The sequence below is a fragment of the Bidens hawaiensis genome, unplaced genomic scaffold, assembly GCF_021521415.1.
Source record: "Bidens hawaiensis isolate Kalapana, Puna unplaced genomic scaffold, B.hawaiensis_p1.1 tig00028798_1, whole genome shotgun sequence".
Lineage (NCBI taxonomy): Eukaryota > Viridiplantae > Streptophyta > Magnoliopsida > Asterales > Asteraceae > Bidens > Bidens hawaiensis.
In genome coordinates, this window is record NW_027494728.1 from 39,376 (window position 1) to 55,878 (window position 16,503).

Below are 16,503 nucleotides of genomic sequence, written 5' to 3' on the forward strand. Positions count from 1 at the left end.
ATCATCTAGACTAAAAATAGTAATTGATTTACGTGGTAGGAAGGTTATTTTTAGGATGAAATATAGAAATAATCAAGATTGATTAAGTTTTTTAAATAATAGACATTTGAAATTTTGCCTCCTAGTCCAATAGACATTTAAATAAAACGGCTGTCCTCCGGGTTGTGGAGGCTTCCGGCGGATGTTTTTGTCAGTGTTTGTGTTTATAAAAGTTAACCGTTCAAAAAAAAAATAAACATTTAAATTGAGCCAGATCAGGATTTGCCGTGTACCCCAAGGCAAATAAAAATATGAAAGGCGGCTAAGCTTTAGCCATCTCTTATTGGACTCTGAAAATCATAAAAAGTTACTTCGAATCAATACGAAACTGTCACGTGTCCAAAGCTAGCTAAACTTAGCCTACAAGTCTTAGCTACCTCGTTGTAGGCTAAAAATGGAGAAGGCAACACTTAGCCGGCGCCCTCCTTTTTGGCCTACATCAATCTATATTTTATTAATGGGTTCACTTCAGTTTTATATATAGGTGCCCAACAAAAATTTTGAAACTCGAGGGTTCCGATGAACTCGTAATCAATGTTTTAAAACAAGTATTTTAATCACCAGATTAGGTTTAAAAATGGTACAATCGGTTGAATCAGGATGTACATGGAGATTCAACCGGATTGAATAATTCACCCTGTAATTTCATATAAGTATAACTTTAACTCAAAAAATAACTCATAAGTACATTAATAATCATCACATAAACAATGATTGAGTTAAATAGGAATTAAATTTGTACTTTGTATACGAACTAAATCTATTACAAAGGATGTAAAGAAACCAACCTTGGATTTGCAGGATACAAAATCGGTTGATTAGTGAATCATTGTTTACTGTGTTTACTCGTTTCAATTTTATCCGCTAAGTAAAAGTTTTTTTTAAATGTCCGCAAAAAATATTAAAAACCTCTTGGGTTTATAACCGTTTGCCGGTTCAACCAAGTATAAAAAAATAAGTTTATTAAAAAAATTGATGGTACGATGTTCTAGTAAACCACTCAAAAATATCGGGCTCTAAATACAGGTTATCTTACAAAAATTCAGTATAACCGGCCGGTACTTATCGGTTTTTAAAACATTGCCCATAAGTCACTACTTAGATCCACCCATGCCCACATTTATAAGGGGTAACCCATTCTAAAAGAAGTAGTTGATTTACACATAGTAAATTTCGGGTTGGTTTGTTTTGAACAAGCAAGACCGAAGCAAAAGTTTCGGTTACTACTGGTAACGTTTTAAATTAATCTACTTGTTGTCTGTTTGATGTTCTTGTTGTTATTATGAAATGTTCATGCCACTTTTGTTTCTTGCATTTGGTTTCTACAATTTACAATGTTTCCGCCCGTCATCGCTAATTCCCCATCCGTGTGTTACTGCGAGGGCTGCTCTTGAACCTTGATAAAATGATGATACAAGCGCACACCTCTCCCCATCCTCTTCTTCTTCTCATTATAACTCATCTTCTTCACCCAGATAGACAGTCCTGTCTTAGAGAATCGTGAAAAATTTTGGGCCGAAGGAAAAAAAAAATTAGGCTTTAAAATAGTTAAGTAATTGAGTTTAAACAATAAAAATACATTTTTTTAAAAATTATATATATATATATATATATATATATATATATATATATATATATATATATATATATATATATATATATATATATATATATATATATATATATATGATCAGAAACATGAGAGAACTTTTTTAAAATTGAGAACCATTTTAGACCATAAAAAACCCAAAAATAAAAAAAATCATAAAATAAAAAAAACACAAAAATCAAAAAACTAAAAAAACCAAAATTCTTATTTTATCATCCCGGTTTCATAAAAAAAAACTTGGTTTAGCTAAATTATATACACATATGTATAATATATACACATATGTACATTTACATGTTTTTTTGTACACATATGTATAATTTAATATAAATGATACTGTACATATGTGTATATTACGTAACTAAAGATTAAATAAAATTATGCATATGTGTATAATACGACGTTTTTTTTTGTTTTTTTTAATTTATTTTTATTTTTTTAATGAAACCGGAATGAAATATAAGAATTTTTGTTTTTTTACTTTTTTAAAATTTTTATTATTTTTTGTTTTATGATTTTTTAAAATATTTTTTTAAAAGTGTTTTTAGTGGTCCAAAATAATTCTCAAAGTTCTCAATTTTCAAAGGATTCTCTTAGGATCCTTACCATATATATATAAATATATATATATATATATATATGCATAATTGTAAAAATAAAAAATTCCTGCCTATTGGGGTGTCAGGCCAAGTCGGTCGACCACCCAGCCTTGCACACAGACCACATCTTCTTGGATGACTGCTCCGGGCAACCTACCATCACCAGAGCGACCATCATCCGCCTTCCTTCGACACCATTAACCACCACAGTACCCATGAAAACTCAAGCTCCGGCGATTGTTGTTCTATATATCCAAAATACTAAACCTCTTTTATTCCTTAAGGCATAAGTTAACAGAACGTATACGATATGGTCGGGTTTAGGCGCCAGAGGTCTCCCAGGTAGCAACCCTTCTGCCCATGGACGTGTGATTTGTCTACATTCCACACTCTCCAAACTCTATTAAAATTTTTGTTATGAATGAAATTATACTGTATGATTGTGGTGGTTAACATTGATGTACACACAATTATAGGTTTACCAACATTGAGATCCTATAAATGTAAAATACTACATTCACGTTATTTACCCTTTCTTGAATTTAAGTTGTAGTTAAATACCCGTTATACCCTATGCATTTAGTAATAGTGTATAATTTCACAGTGGAGTAAAATACATAATTTTATACAAAGGTGACATGTGTTTTGAACTATATGAAAACAACGCGGAAAAGTAAACACACATGAAAACAATGAAAAAGAGAACACACGTGAAAACACTTACAATCATAAATGTTGTGCATTATCATTTGCACGTTTCATTCACACAATTAAGCATGAGCATTCCCTTCCTTTACCCAATCAATGAAATTGTTGAGATTTTTGTCGGAGGAATTTCCCTTTTGCAAGCAGTCGATCACTTTTTCTTGCAAATTCAAAGCATTTTGGTTGATTGTGTCATTACTGAGAAGTTGCTCCACTTTACTCTTGATTTCTCCGCGTGTAACAATACATGTATCATCTTTGTTTAAAACCCACACCAGTTTTCCAGACATCACATATGTATGTCTTATCAAAAAACTGATCAGCAAAGTATGGCCAACAAAGAAAGGAACGCCATTGCTAACACCTTCCATGGTAGAGTTCCAGCCACAATTACTCATGAAGAAAGCCACTGACGGATGCTTTAGGACCTTTTGTTGAGGTGCCCAATTGACGATTTTCCCAAGAGTACCTGAAGAAACACTAACCGGACCCCGGGCAGATTACGGGTAACCTGGGGGTTAGATAGATGTTTCCCACGAGGGGTTAGACCCGGCAAAGATGGTTCTTCTGATAACCTGCAAAACAGACACCGCGAGCTTGTCACTGAGAAGGGGGGGGGGGGTTCCTCCTTGTGACCACCCTCCGGCGTGAGAATCAGACTAGATTGCTCTTTAAATATAAATGTATATTAAGAGATTGCTAGAGCAGATATCAGGTATATTATGATGATAATATGATAAGATATGATAAGATGAGATGGTCATACCATTTGTGGTATTTATAGCCGAAGGTAGGTTTCCAAGGAGGTGTGGCCGGCTGAATAGTATTCCTGTTCAACCAACTGTGGCCTACGCACGTGCCCTGCTGGTAGTTGGTGGGTAGGCAGCGGCTGATAGTGACCAGGCCTGCTGTGTACTATTCCTTTTCCACCAACTGCCGGCTATGCACATGGTATGACAGGAGTTGGTGAGTAGGCAGCGGCTAATAGTGACATACAGTACAGGAGCATGCTGCTCGCCATACTGTTGTCAATAAGCTGTCGTATCTTTAGTCAGATCTTTTGCCCATACCTCGTCAGGTACAGTACAGAAGATCTTCCCGTATCGTACGGACTGGCTTATTTGGGCGGGAGTATTCCCCCTCCCGCCCTTGTGCGGGATTGTTCCCGGCTTTGCTCATTCCTTCAGGTGACACTGAGTGATTGAGAGCTAAGTGCCTTGTGCGTGTAGCCTTGCTGCGCGGGTGGCCTTCCCTGATGGCTTGTATCCGCAACTGCGGGAACATGCAGAGTCCTTCACCATTGGGAGGCATTTCCTGCGGGAACAGCTTGCGTACTGCGCGTAAGGACGTCACGTCTCTGAGCATGGTTGGTCCTGCGGATCCAGTTGGTTTCTGCGCAGACGTCCCTTTTCAAGGTGAGTCTTGCGGGTCCAACTGGGCTCTGCTGGGACCTACCTCTTCAAGTCCCCCCAGTCCAATGTTATTCTCATGAGTGTTTAATAAAGTGAGGTGAACTTTTGGACTTAAGCAAAGGGTTTTGAAAAGGGTTTTTTAAGGTTTTCCATGGGGATTCTTCCCGCGGAAGTCCTTGTCACTTGCAGAAATTCCCGACTTTCCTGCTTGATCTTTGGGTATGATGCGGGTAGGTCTGTAACCTCCTCGCAAGTCAGGAGCGTTGAGTCCCACTTGTGTGGATTCTCCATGAGGTTTTGGTAGTTTTGAACATAGTGATCAATTATGTTAAAACCACCAATTCCATCCTGGAGCTTCAAACAATGTAGTTCTCGACGTTCCCGCTATGCGGGGATGTTATTTCCGTTTCCGCAAGCATTGCCCAGAAGATCCTTCTTGGTTTCAATTCCCTGCGGAGCGCTAGGTATGTGAAGGGTTTTGCCTTGACACTGTACCCGCGCTCGTCTTATGGTTACTTTACTTCCAAGGTATTCCTGGCGTCAATTCCCTGCGGGTGCTAGGTATGTGAAGGGTTTTGCCTTAACACTGTACCCGCACCCGTCTTATAGTTACTTGGTTGCCGAGGTATTCTTGGCTTCAATTCCCTGCGGGTGCTAGGTATGTGAAGGGTTTTGCCTTAACACTGTACCCGCATCCGTCTTACGGTTACTTGGTTGCCAAGGTATTCTTGGCTTCAATTCCCTGCGGTGCTAGGTATGTGAAGGGTTTTGCCTTAACACTGTACCCGCATCCGTCTTACGGTTACTTGGTTGCTAAGGTATTCTTGGCTTCAATTCCCTGCGGGTGCTAGGTATGTGAAGGGTTTTGCCTTAACACTGTACCCGCATCCGTCTTACGGTTACTTGGTTGCCAAGGTATTCTTGGCTTCAATTCCCTGCGGGTGCTAGGTATGTGAAGGGTTTTGCCTTAACACTGTACCCGCATCCGTCTTACGGTTACTTGGTTGCCGAGTATTCTTGGCTTCAATTCCCTGCGGGTGCTAGGTATGTGAAGGGTTTTGCCTTAACACTGTACCCGCATCCGTCTTACGGTTACTTGGTTGCCAATGTATTCTTGGCTTCAATTCCCTGCGGGTGCTAGGTATGTGAAGGGTTTTGCCTTAACACTGTACCCGCATCCGTCTTACGGTTACTTGGTTGCCAAGGTATTCTTGGCTTCAATTCCCTGCGGGTGCTAGGTATGTGAAGGGTTTTGCTTTAACACTGTACCCGCATCCGTCTTACGGTTACTTGGTTGCCGAGTATTCTTGGCTTCAATTCCCTGCGGGTGCTAGGTATGTGAAGGGTTTTGCCTTAACACTGTACCCGCATCCGTCTTACGGTTACTTGGTTGCCAAGGTAAGGGGTATTTTCCCGCTTACTTTTGAATCTTTTTGAATTTTGAAATTCGAAGAGTTGGTGAAAGGATAAGAACAGTCCAAACGTCTGAAACATCGTGCGACGGTTTCTTCTGACTGTGTCAGGACGTGCAGGAAGTTATGGTGACGTGACAGTACCTGGTCATTCCAGACGCTTTTTCAGGCGCGTGGGCGCAATTTTTCGGGCGCGTGGCCGCGAAATTAATGGTACGCGTCCTTTCAACAGCTGTTGCCAGCTTGCTTTGTGCCACGTGTCATAGTTTCATTGCACCTTCGATTTCTCTCTCTTCCGCATTAAATGCATCGCATTAATTGCGATTAGTATATAAAGGGGGAGAGGGTTCTTTGTAATTCATACTTTCACTCTTCTCTTCATCTTCAGAACGATTTCCGGCGAATACTCATCTTTCAGCCGAGCATTCTCTTGAAATCGTTTTCTTCTTTCTTTTGCAAGATGTCGTCTCGTGATCTCGAATCTACAGCCGATGACAAGAGTACTGCTGGCGAGTGCCAGTGTGCTCTGCCTGTCGATCTGTACCAGTACGTCGTCAGGAAGTTCATGCTCGAGTCTCTCGAGCCTGAGTTTCCTGAACCCCATCAGACGGTGTACGATGCCCCCAGAGGCAAGATTGGGGTATATGCTGCATTCTTTGTTTATGGGAATCTTAGGTTCCCATTGACAAAGTTTGTTTACCGTGTCCTGGAGAGGCACGGTGTGCACCTGACCGAGGTGCACCCGATGGCGATTGCCAAGATTCGGCACTTCGAGTGGGTGTGCCGGATTCTGGGCATTGAGCCCTATGTTGACCGCCTGATGACCTTCTACACTTGGAGGTGCATCAAGGGGTGGTATACGTTGATAACCCGGATAAAGGGTTTGAAGATTTGCGCAACCGAGCGCAGTCTTCGCGCTTGGAAGCGGGAGTTCTTCTTCATCTCCGCTCGCGCCATCCCCCTTGCCATGAAGTTCAAAAATGGGCAAGCACTTCCCAGCCTTCACGCCTCCAACTACGAGGAGGCGGAATGGTTTTCGAAGATATCCCGAGTCCAATCTCCGGTTTACCGGTTTGCGGAGTCCGGGATGGTGATGCTGGGGATGAGCCGGGTGTGGAAGGAGGCGGATGCGCAAAAGATCCCAATCGTCATTGAATACGGTTCGAACTCTGTTCCTTACGGTATGCTCTGTTTCTTTTTGTTGATTTAGAATCTCTTCTAACTTTTTTCCTGTTTATTTCAGAGGGGAACGACTTGCAGTCGCTCATGTACCCGCGGGAGGCTGACGGTCCCGCTCGGATGGGTACTCGCGCTCTAGACGAGAACGAGTTGCCCATCCTAGAACAAACGGCGGATCGGTTCGTGGAGGTCTACCCGCTAGGCCACGAGATCCTTAGCGCCAGGCGGCCAGGTAAGGCGCTATTCAACCCTCGACCCCTCAATGTTGAAACCTCTGCTGGAATTCCTCTAATCGTATGTTCTGATGAGGAATCCGCAGATGGTCCTCCGTTGGTGCGGAAGAAGAAGGCTGCCGGCGGGAAGGGGAAGGAGAAGGTGGCCTCCACTGCCGATCCAGTGCCTCGGTCTGATTCGGAGACCGAGAGCGAAGAGGTGGCGGGGAATCCCGGTGGTGATAAGACCACCGCTCCGGAGGCTGCAACTGTCACCTCCGGAGAGCCCAAGAAGACGATGGTGAGCGGCGCAAAGAGGCCGGCTCCATCGGGTTTGTCCCCGCCTCTCCGTACCTTTAGGCTCAAGAAAACCCGTAAGTACAAACTTCCTTTATCTTTTAACTTCATAGTTTTCCATCATTAATACTTATCTTCATTGTGCAGGCATGGATGTTGATGCATTCCAGGGTGGAGCGCAGAGGAGTCCTCTCCGCCAATGACGGTAGGCTTGGTCAGCCTACCTGAGGCGACGACCCAGGCGCCTGCGCCTGCTTCCGCTGGTTCAGTTGCTCACTCCTTTGAGCCGACTGTTCCAGCTGTGATGACGTCACCGCCGGCTGTGAGTGCCATTTTTACCGCATCTTTCACCGAGCCGGCGGTTACTTTTGCTGCGGATTCCGCAGCGGCGACCGCGGCGGCCTTTACCATGCCTCCTCCGTCATCGGCAACGACGGCCGATCCTTCAGGTATGCATGGGGCGTATCGCCAACCTCTGCCACCTTCCCATCTGCCTGACCTCTTGGATGGATTTCCCTTGGGTTCAGGTGATGGGTTTGGCGGCTATCGGCCTGTTATTGACCCTACAGGTGCGTAGGGTTCTTTTGGCCTATTTTATATTTTTCAATCATCTTTTCCTAACTGCTCTTTGTTTTTTGCAGTGTCGGATTCCAATGAAGTGTATGTTCCACGATGGAACATTCGCCGAGGAACAACCCTTCGCACCCCTGTGGAGTGCGTGGAGTGGGCTCGTCACGCTGCTCCTAGTGGTGCGTTGGGGGAAGCCATGGCTAGCTACCAGGAGGGTAGGCTAAGCAATGAGCTTCGGGTTCTCCTGGCCCGGATGCAGCCGCGCGTCGAGCTGCTTTGTCGTGAAAACGACAAGTTAAAAGCAGCTCGCCTTCAGGAAGTAGCTCAGGCGCGGGCTGTCCGGGAGGAGAATAGGAGGCTCTCCGCCGCGGCGGCGGAGAAGGAGAAGGCGTTCAAGGCCCTTGAAGTTGAGGTTCAGGCCCGTCTCGAGGCTCGCTCCAAGGCTGCCCAAGCTGTTAATGAACAGCTTCGGCTGGCTAAGGAAACTGCTAGGAACGCAACTGAAAGGGCCACCAAGGCTGAAGCTGTTGCTGAGCCTCTACGCCTGGAGAATGAAGAGCTTAAAGCCAAATTAGAGGCTCTCCAGCAGGCTCATGATGCCTTGGCGATGGAGGACGCGAAGAAGCTTCAAGAAATCCTGGACCAGAGGGGGGTGCTTGACCATACCGAGCGTAAGCTAAAGGGCGTCGAAGAGGCTGCGGCTAAAGATGTGTTGCTTGCCAACCTCAACAAGAGTGAAGCCGAACGCACCCGTAACGAAGCTCAAGCTGCCCTCCAAGAAGCTCTGGTTGCCAAGGAATGGCTTCTTCGAGAAGCGTTGTCTCAGGTAAGCTTTTCATGTCTTTACGCTTTTCTTTGTAAATAGAAAAGGTTCTGATACTTGTATATTTTCTTTTGTAGGTTGTGCATCGAGTCTTCAATGAGACGTCTTATGACGATGCTATGAGCGCAGCCCTCAACGCTTCTCACGAGGATGGGGAAAAGGCCGGCTTCCTGCTTGGTCTAGGGTTCGTTGAGAAAGGCATCCCGCCTTCCAACTTCCCTTTATTCGATGTAGATACTGAAGCTGTATACGACCAAGCAGTGAATCAGTATGCCGCCTTCCCGCATCCGGTGGTGGAGAAGGTAAACGAAGTTGCTGCTGCTGATGATGGGCTAGCTATCCTTAAAGCTTTCCTTGAACTGCCTCGCTCTACTGATGGTGCTGGTCCAAGTGGAAGTGGCCCTGAAGCCTGATCCTGAAGATCCCTTCCCACTGCTAGGATAGATTTAGCTTGTATAGATTTATTTTCTTGTAGGAGGGTAGTTACCCGGCCATTCTTGTAATGAATCATTGTGAAATATAAATCTTTGTGCGGGTAAGACCGCTATTTTCTCTGGATTCCTTGCTTTATAAATGTTATATGACTTGCATACTTTAGTTTAAATTAGCAATTTTCCAAGTGTTTAGAATAAGTTAACCTTTGAACGTGGTAGATAATAGGTTGAAGTTTTGCTTCCTCTTTCGTGATTGTGCGGGTAGGACCGTCACTTGCACTTAGTAGGATGGCTAAACTTTACCATCTGACCTGCGTGTAGGTTTTCCTCATCTTTTTTGAGATTTCTAAGTCTTTAGGATAAGTTAACCTTTGAACGTGGTAAATAATAGGTGTGAAGTTTTGCTTCCTCTTTCGTGATTGTGCGGGTAGGACCGTCACTTGCACTTAGTAGGATGGCTAAACTTTACCTATATCTGACCTGCGTGTAGGTTTTCCTCATCCTTTTGTTAGAAATTCTCTTGAATAAGTTAACCGTACGACGCGCGGTTGTCAATAGGTTATTGTTCAGTTTCCTCTATCATGATTCATGCGGATAGACTGGCACTTTCATTTAGTGGGATGACTGAGCTTTTCCCCTTCAACTGACATGCGTGAAGGTTTGCCGTTTTTTGGGTTTATGCGGGTTTTGCCTCCTTCCCCAACCAACGACTTTCCACGTAATTATGCGGTGAAAACCGGCATATTAGTGTTGAATAAATTAACCGTTCGACGCTCGGTTGTTAATAGGTTATTCAGTTTCCTCTATCATGATTCATGCGGATAGACCGGCACTTTCATTTAGTGGGATGACTGAACTTTTTCCCCTTCAACTGACCTGCGTGAAGGTTTGCCGTTTTTTGGGTTTATGCGGGTTTTGCCGCCTTCCCCAACTAACGACTTTCCACGTAATTATGCGGTGAAAACCGGCATATTAGTGTTGAATAAATTAACCGTTCGACGCTCGGTTGTTAATAGGTTAGTGTTCAGTTTCCTCTATCATGATTCATGCGGATAGACCGGCACTTTCATTTAGTGGGATGACTGAACTTTTCCCCTTCAACTGACCTGCGTGAAGGTTTGCCGTTTTTTGGGTTTATGCGGGTTTTGCCACCTTCCCCATGCAACGACTTTCACACTTATGTATGCAGTGAAGACCGTCATCAGTGTTGATAGTTCATAAAGTATAAATGTAAAATCATCAGCGTCGATGTTCTAAGGAGAATCATTTCCATTAGAAGTGGCTCTTGGCCTTTTCTTTACAAATTTGGAATTGATCTACATGCAAACTGTGTAATTGAGCTCCCTTCCATGTTGTTGGGATGGGAGTGCCATCGAGCCGATACGCACCTGGTTCGGGATCTCGTTCTTTACGCAGCATGTAGTCTCCATATTGAAGCTGGAATTTTATTCGTGTTTTCCCCAGCTGGGGTTCTACACGCATCAGCCTGCTCAGCGTTCATTGCGCCACGAGGTGCGCGAGCGTCCCATCTCTGAAAAGTGCTTCGACCATGTCCTTTACGTCTATGCATTCTTCGGTGTTGTGGCCTTTTGTCCTGTGAAAGTCACAGTATTTGCTCCGATCAGCATTGTGACGATGTCGGATTATTTGAGGCTTTGGCCATGGGAGCTCCTCAGTGGCGAATATCTCGGTGACGCTTTTGGTGAGCGGCGTCCATCTGGAGTTCTTGTTTGACTGTACGTTATCCCTTCCGCCTAACCGATGTTGCAAGCCGGATGAGGTGTCAAAGTTTACCCTTGACTGCCAAATGCCTAGCTTTCGCTTTTTGTTTAATCGGGCGGTAAGGACGTTTTCTTCTCTTGTTTTGTGGGTGTAGAGGTTTGTGCTCTGTGGGAGATCTCTACCCAGTTGCTTCTCCGTTTCCGCAAAGCGTTTAGCTGCTGTCATGATGGCATCCCATGTGGATGGCATGCCATCTTTACCCGTTAAGGTGCGGATGAGCTCTGGGTCGTTCGCGCCCTGAATAAAAGCAGCGCGAACGAGATCTTCACTAATGTTACCCAGACTTAGCTTCTTCGAGTTGAAGCGAGTGATGAAGTCTAGCAAAGATTCATCTTCCTCTCGAATGCATTTGAGGATTGTCCATTGCTCCTCGGTATACTTTCTTTGCTGGCTGAAGTGTTGGCTAAACTTCTATTGGAAGTCTGCCCAGTCGTAGATGTGGTTGACCGGTAGACGATCGAACCACGCTCTAGCAGCCCCAACAAGCGTCATTTGGAACATGTAACACCACGTAGGTTCTGTCCAACTACTGACGGTTGCCCCCGTTATGAATCTGTTCAAATGATCATCTGGGTCAGATATACCATCATATGTGCCTATGCTGGACATTTGTTTGGTACTTTTTGGGGCAATTGCTTCCGCAATGTCCCTTGCAAATTTGGACGTTCCCGCATTTGCAACGTTTGGTCTGAATGTTTTCGAGAAGTCACGTGGACTTCCACCTGTGTTTTTTGGTTTGAAGGCTTTTCCAAAATGCCTTCTCGGTTGGGAGTCCGTTTCCTTACGCTTCCCTTTTGCCCTATGGCGAGGGTTCGCGTCGGAGTCGGATTCCTCCGAGTCATCGTCCAAGTATTCTTCGAATTCGTCTGCCTGTTGGACGGAACGCAAGCGTTCGTCCAACTCAGCTTGGAATTCCTTTTGACGTGCCTCCGCCCATGCCTTAACTTCATCGAGTGTTTGGCGGGGGAGTCTTGTTCGTTTCTCTAACTGGGTATCGGTGAATCCCAGTGAGCGATTATTTACTGCACTTGCCCCAGCTTGGATAACTGGGGTAGTATTCGTAAAATTTACTTCACTTGCCCCGGCTTGGGTAACTGGGGTAGTGTTCGTAAAGACTGTGTAGCCGGTATTCCCCCCAGTAGCTGGGGTTGTGGTTACCGGAGTTTCTTTAACCATCTTTCCAGAAGTTTGAAAAAACTGGAGAAAAATGAAGTTCTAGCTTTATGCACGGATGGCGCCAATGAAGAAACACTAACCGGACCCCGGGCAGATTACGGGTAACCTGGGGGTTAGATAGATGTTTCCCACGAGGGGTTAGACCCGGCAAAGATGGTTCTTCTGATAACCTGCAAAACAGACACCGCGAGCTTGTCACTGAGAAGGGGGGGGGGTTCCTCCTTGTGACCACCCTCCGGCGTGAGAATCAGACTAGATTGCTCTTTAAATATAAATGTATATTAAGAGACTGCTAGAGCAGATATCAGGTATATTATGATGATAATATGATAAGATATGATAAGATGAGATGGTCATACCATTTGTGGTATTTATAGCCGAAGGTAGGTTTCCAAGGAGGTGTGGCCGGCTGAATAGTATTCCTGTTCAACCAACTGTGGCCTACGCACGTGCCCTGCTGGTAGTTGGTGGGTAGGCAGCGGCTGATAGTGACCAGGCCTGCTGTGTACTATTCCTTTTCCACCAACTGCCGGCTATGCACATGGTATGACAGGAGTTGGTGAGTAGGCAGCGGCTAATAGTGACATACAGTACAGGAGCATGCTGCTCGCCATACTGTTGTCAATAAGCTGTCGTATCTTTAGTCAGATCTTTTGCCCATACCTCGTCAGGTACAGTACAGAAGATCTTCCCGTATCGTACGGACTGGCTTATTTGGGCGGGAGTATTCCCCCTCCCGCCCTTGTGCGGGATTGTTCCCGGCTTTGCTCATTCCTTCAGGTGACACTGAGTGATTGAGAGCTAAGTGCCTTGTGCGTGTAGCCTTGCTGCGCGGGTGGCCTTCCCTGATGGCTTGTATCCGCAACTGCGGGAACAGGCAGAGTCCTTCACCATTGGGAGGCATTTCCTGCGGGAACAGCTTGCGTACTGCGCGTAAGGACGTCACGTCTCTGAGCATGGTTGGTCCTGCGGATCCAGTTGGTTTCTGCGCAGACGTCCCTTTTCAAGGTGAGTCTTGCGGGTCCAACTGGGCTCTGCTGGGACCTACCTCTTCAGTACCTATGTTGTCCATGTAGCCATCTGGCAAGACATAGTCCATACTACCACTTGTACTATGTCGAACCACCCACAAGAATGGCCTTTTGGTATCTAAGAGTCCCATCGCTAGCTCTTCAAATTGCGTCTGGTTGAAAATTGTGATGCTTCCAAATGCCACATAGATGACAGGGTTGATCGGTTGTTGATCAAGCCATGTTAGGCAAGTGGAGTCTTCGTTCCAAAAGTGGCCTACTTGCTTTGTTGAGTTGTTGGTCGCTAAAAGTGGACCAATTGGCAACATCTTTGGAAATAGGGTGAACGTCCCATGCTCTAGTTCCATGGCTGAATTGCAAATTATTCGGTCTGCTATTTTTGTTGCTTCATTTCCCTCAAGAAATAGGTAATCAAAGAAAACTTGGTTCATGATTGGGTCTCCCATACATACCCATACAAACATTGTAGGGTCCAAGAGTGGCATGGACGTTGATAGCTGAACCATGTCATCCTTCAAAAGTTTTCCTAAAATAAAAGGAATTTTTATTTGGGTACCTTCTGTTACATGATATAAGGTCGATAAAAGCTCGGACCGAGTTTAAAAGAGCTCGAGTCTAGAAACTAAGTTTGCTTAGTAAAAGAGCCTGAGCCCGAGCTCGTTCATGAGCCTATTTTTTAATATAATTTTAACTAATAAATTAATATATATATATATATATATATATATATATATATATATAGTTATTATATATTTTTTTGAAAGACCTAGTTATAATAAAAAACCAAACAGGAGTCCCGCAAGTTGCCAGAGCCCATAAGCACAATGGTACAGACAAGAACGATGAAATATAGTTATAAATGTGTGTGTAAAATATTAAAATAAGTAGATAATCAAGTCCCGTATCAATAATCAACACACAAACTAAACGAATAACTCTCGTTTATATTAATCAGAAAATATAACTCTAAAAACTGATTACAAACCCTCAAACCCTAACTCGGTTTGACTCTTGATGAACCCTAACTCGGTTACACCAAACTCACCTCTCTAATGTCTAACCATTAACTCGGTTTATATAGACTAACCCTAACTTGTTAGCCAAGACATTACCAAATATAATAAACCTAATTATTGGGTTGGGCCTTACACTTAAGCCAAACAACAATTGACCCAACAGATAATATATATTATGTTATATATAAATATAACTATAAATACTAATAAAAAATAGTTATATATGTATTTAAATTAGTCAATATATACTAAACAGGCCGAGCTGAGCTGGACTCGAGCTTGAAAAGCTACTAACAAGACCAGCTTTAGACCAAATGATCCTAGCTCGAGCACTTATAACTTAAACGGGCGAATCTCGAGCGTCAATGAGTCCGGGATGGGCTCAACTCGTTTACACCCATAAGTTAAGGCAATAGTGACGGCCCCTGTGAAACATGATAGTTTTGTACAAGTAACTATATAGTTTTGTACGTCAATATATAAAAAAGGTTATCTAACCTCTAGTGTTTATAACTTCATCATCAATTAGCTTCGGAATGCTCATGGCGACGGCCACAACTGCAGCCGAGCATGGAGTAAAGAGTGCTAGTCTAATACCCATCTTCCGAGCAACTTTTCCAACCCATCCCATGCAAAAATCGGCAACGATGCAAGTAATGTTATCCTCATTATTTTTGTCGATATCATTTATTAGCTCTTCTAGTTTGGTGGGCATGAGTTCAAACATTGCTTTGGTCAACAACACAAGATCATCCCTATCGTCACATGGTCCCAACCCGTCCGAGATTGTAACCATGTTCATCAAATCATTCGGGACATCTATATCGGACCAAGCACTAGTAACTCGTTTGTGAATGAACTCAGTGTTCACAAAGGTGACCTTGAGACCGTTGCGGATAAAGGAACGTGATACCTCCATGAGAGGAATCACATGGCCTTGTGCTGGATAAGGTATTACTAGAACATGAATATTATTTGTCATTTTTGTTTCGCTGAGAGTGTGAGTGTGTTTAATTAGAAGCTCTTATCGATGGGTATAAATAATCGAGGTTACAACTATTGGTTGATTTTTACGTCGAGTTGTTTATGGAAAGTTGGTAAGCAAGCAATTTGTCTTATGTGTAGTAGATAATAGTTTAATTTAATAATGTTTAAATTAAACAAAATTTTTAAATACACCTACATTAATTGATTAAAAAGTAAAACGTTTCTTTTAAATAATTTTTAACAACGCACACATATTAAAATAAGGTAAATAAGTCAAATAAAATAATTTAAGAATTTAAGTATGAGTTAATTCGGGTTATGTTTCTGCTAAGGGAAAGATGGGATTTTCAGAAATTGTGAGCTTGTGACGAACTGATTATGGGTTAGATTTTGATGTGGTTGAAAAAGTTAAAATTTCGAGTCGAAAGCCACTCTACTTCGGGTTGGTTTCGAGTGACTTTCGGTTCACGTTTTTGACACACGTAAATTTAGCTTGGGTCTTCAGATTCGAGTTAGTTTGGAAATTTGATATTGATATGGGTCAAATTTCACACTAAGGGTATGTTTGGTTGGAAGTAATGGAATGAAGAGGGAATGAAATGAGAGAAAAATGCAATGAACAAGCGAATAAAATGAATCATTATCATTCCTTTGTCTTGTTTGGTTAACCTATAAGAATGAAATAAATAATTATTTTATGTTGTTTGGTATCTAAAAAAAAATGTAGGAATGAAATAGAATTAATAAAAATATTCCTGTCCCAATATATATACTTTTTACTAAAAAAAGAAAAAAAAAACTGAAATAGCGACAATGATGGTGGTAGCTCCGACGACGAAAATGGTGGTGGTGACGGTCAGGAGCGATGGTTGTGGTGATGGGGGTGGCGTTGGTAGCATTGGTAGTGACGTCGATGATAGAGTGGCAGCGACGAAGGTGGTGGTCAAGCAGCGACAGTGGTAATGACGGTTATGGTCAGGTGGCGGTGGCAGCGCTGATGGTAAGGTGGTGGTGGTGGCGAAGTTGGTGGCGACGGTGGCGGTCAGGTGGTGGTGGTGGCGATGGGAGTGGTGGTGGTGGTGTTGAGAAAGTAGGGTGAGAGAAGAATGGAATGAAAAAAAAGAAGAGGGTGGGAAGGAATGGATTTGATGAAATGAGATTCTATGTGTAATGGATGATTCCATTTCATTGACCAACCAAACACAACTTTTTTCATTCTC

General features: G+C 43.5%; 1 pseudogene across 1 annotated transcript; it reads right to left on the reverse strand.

Annotated features, from left to right (window-relative positions):
• Positions 1 to 3,017: 3,017 nt before the first annotated feature.
• Positions 3,018 to 15,292, reverse strand: LOC143577754 (UDP-glycosyltransferase 83A1-like; annotated as a pseudogene). Its single transcript, XR_013143163.1, has 3 exons — positions 14,795 to 15,292; positions 13,309 to 13,806; positions 3,018 to 3,421 (listed from the first exon to the last, which is right to left on the reverse strand). The product of XR_013143163.1 is annotated as a UDP-glycosyltransferase 83A1-like (transcript).
• Between the last annotated feature and the right edge of the window lie 1,211 nt (positions 15,293 to 16,503).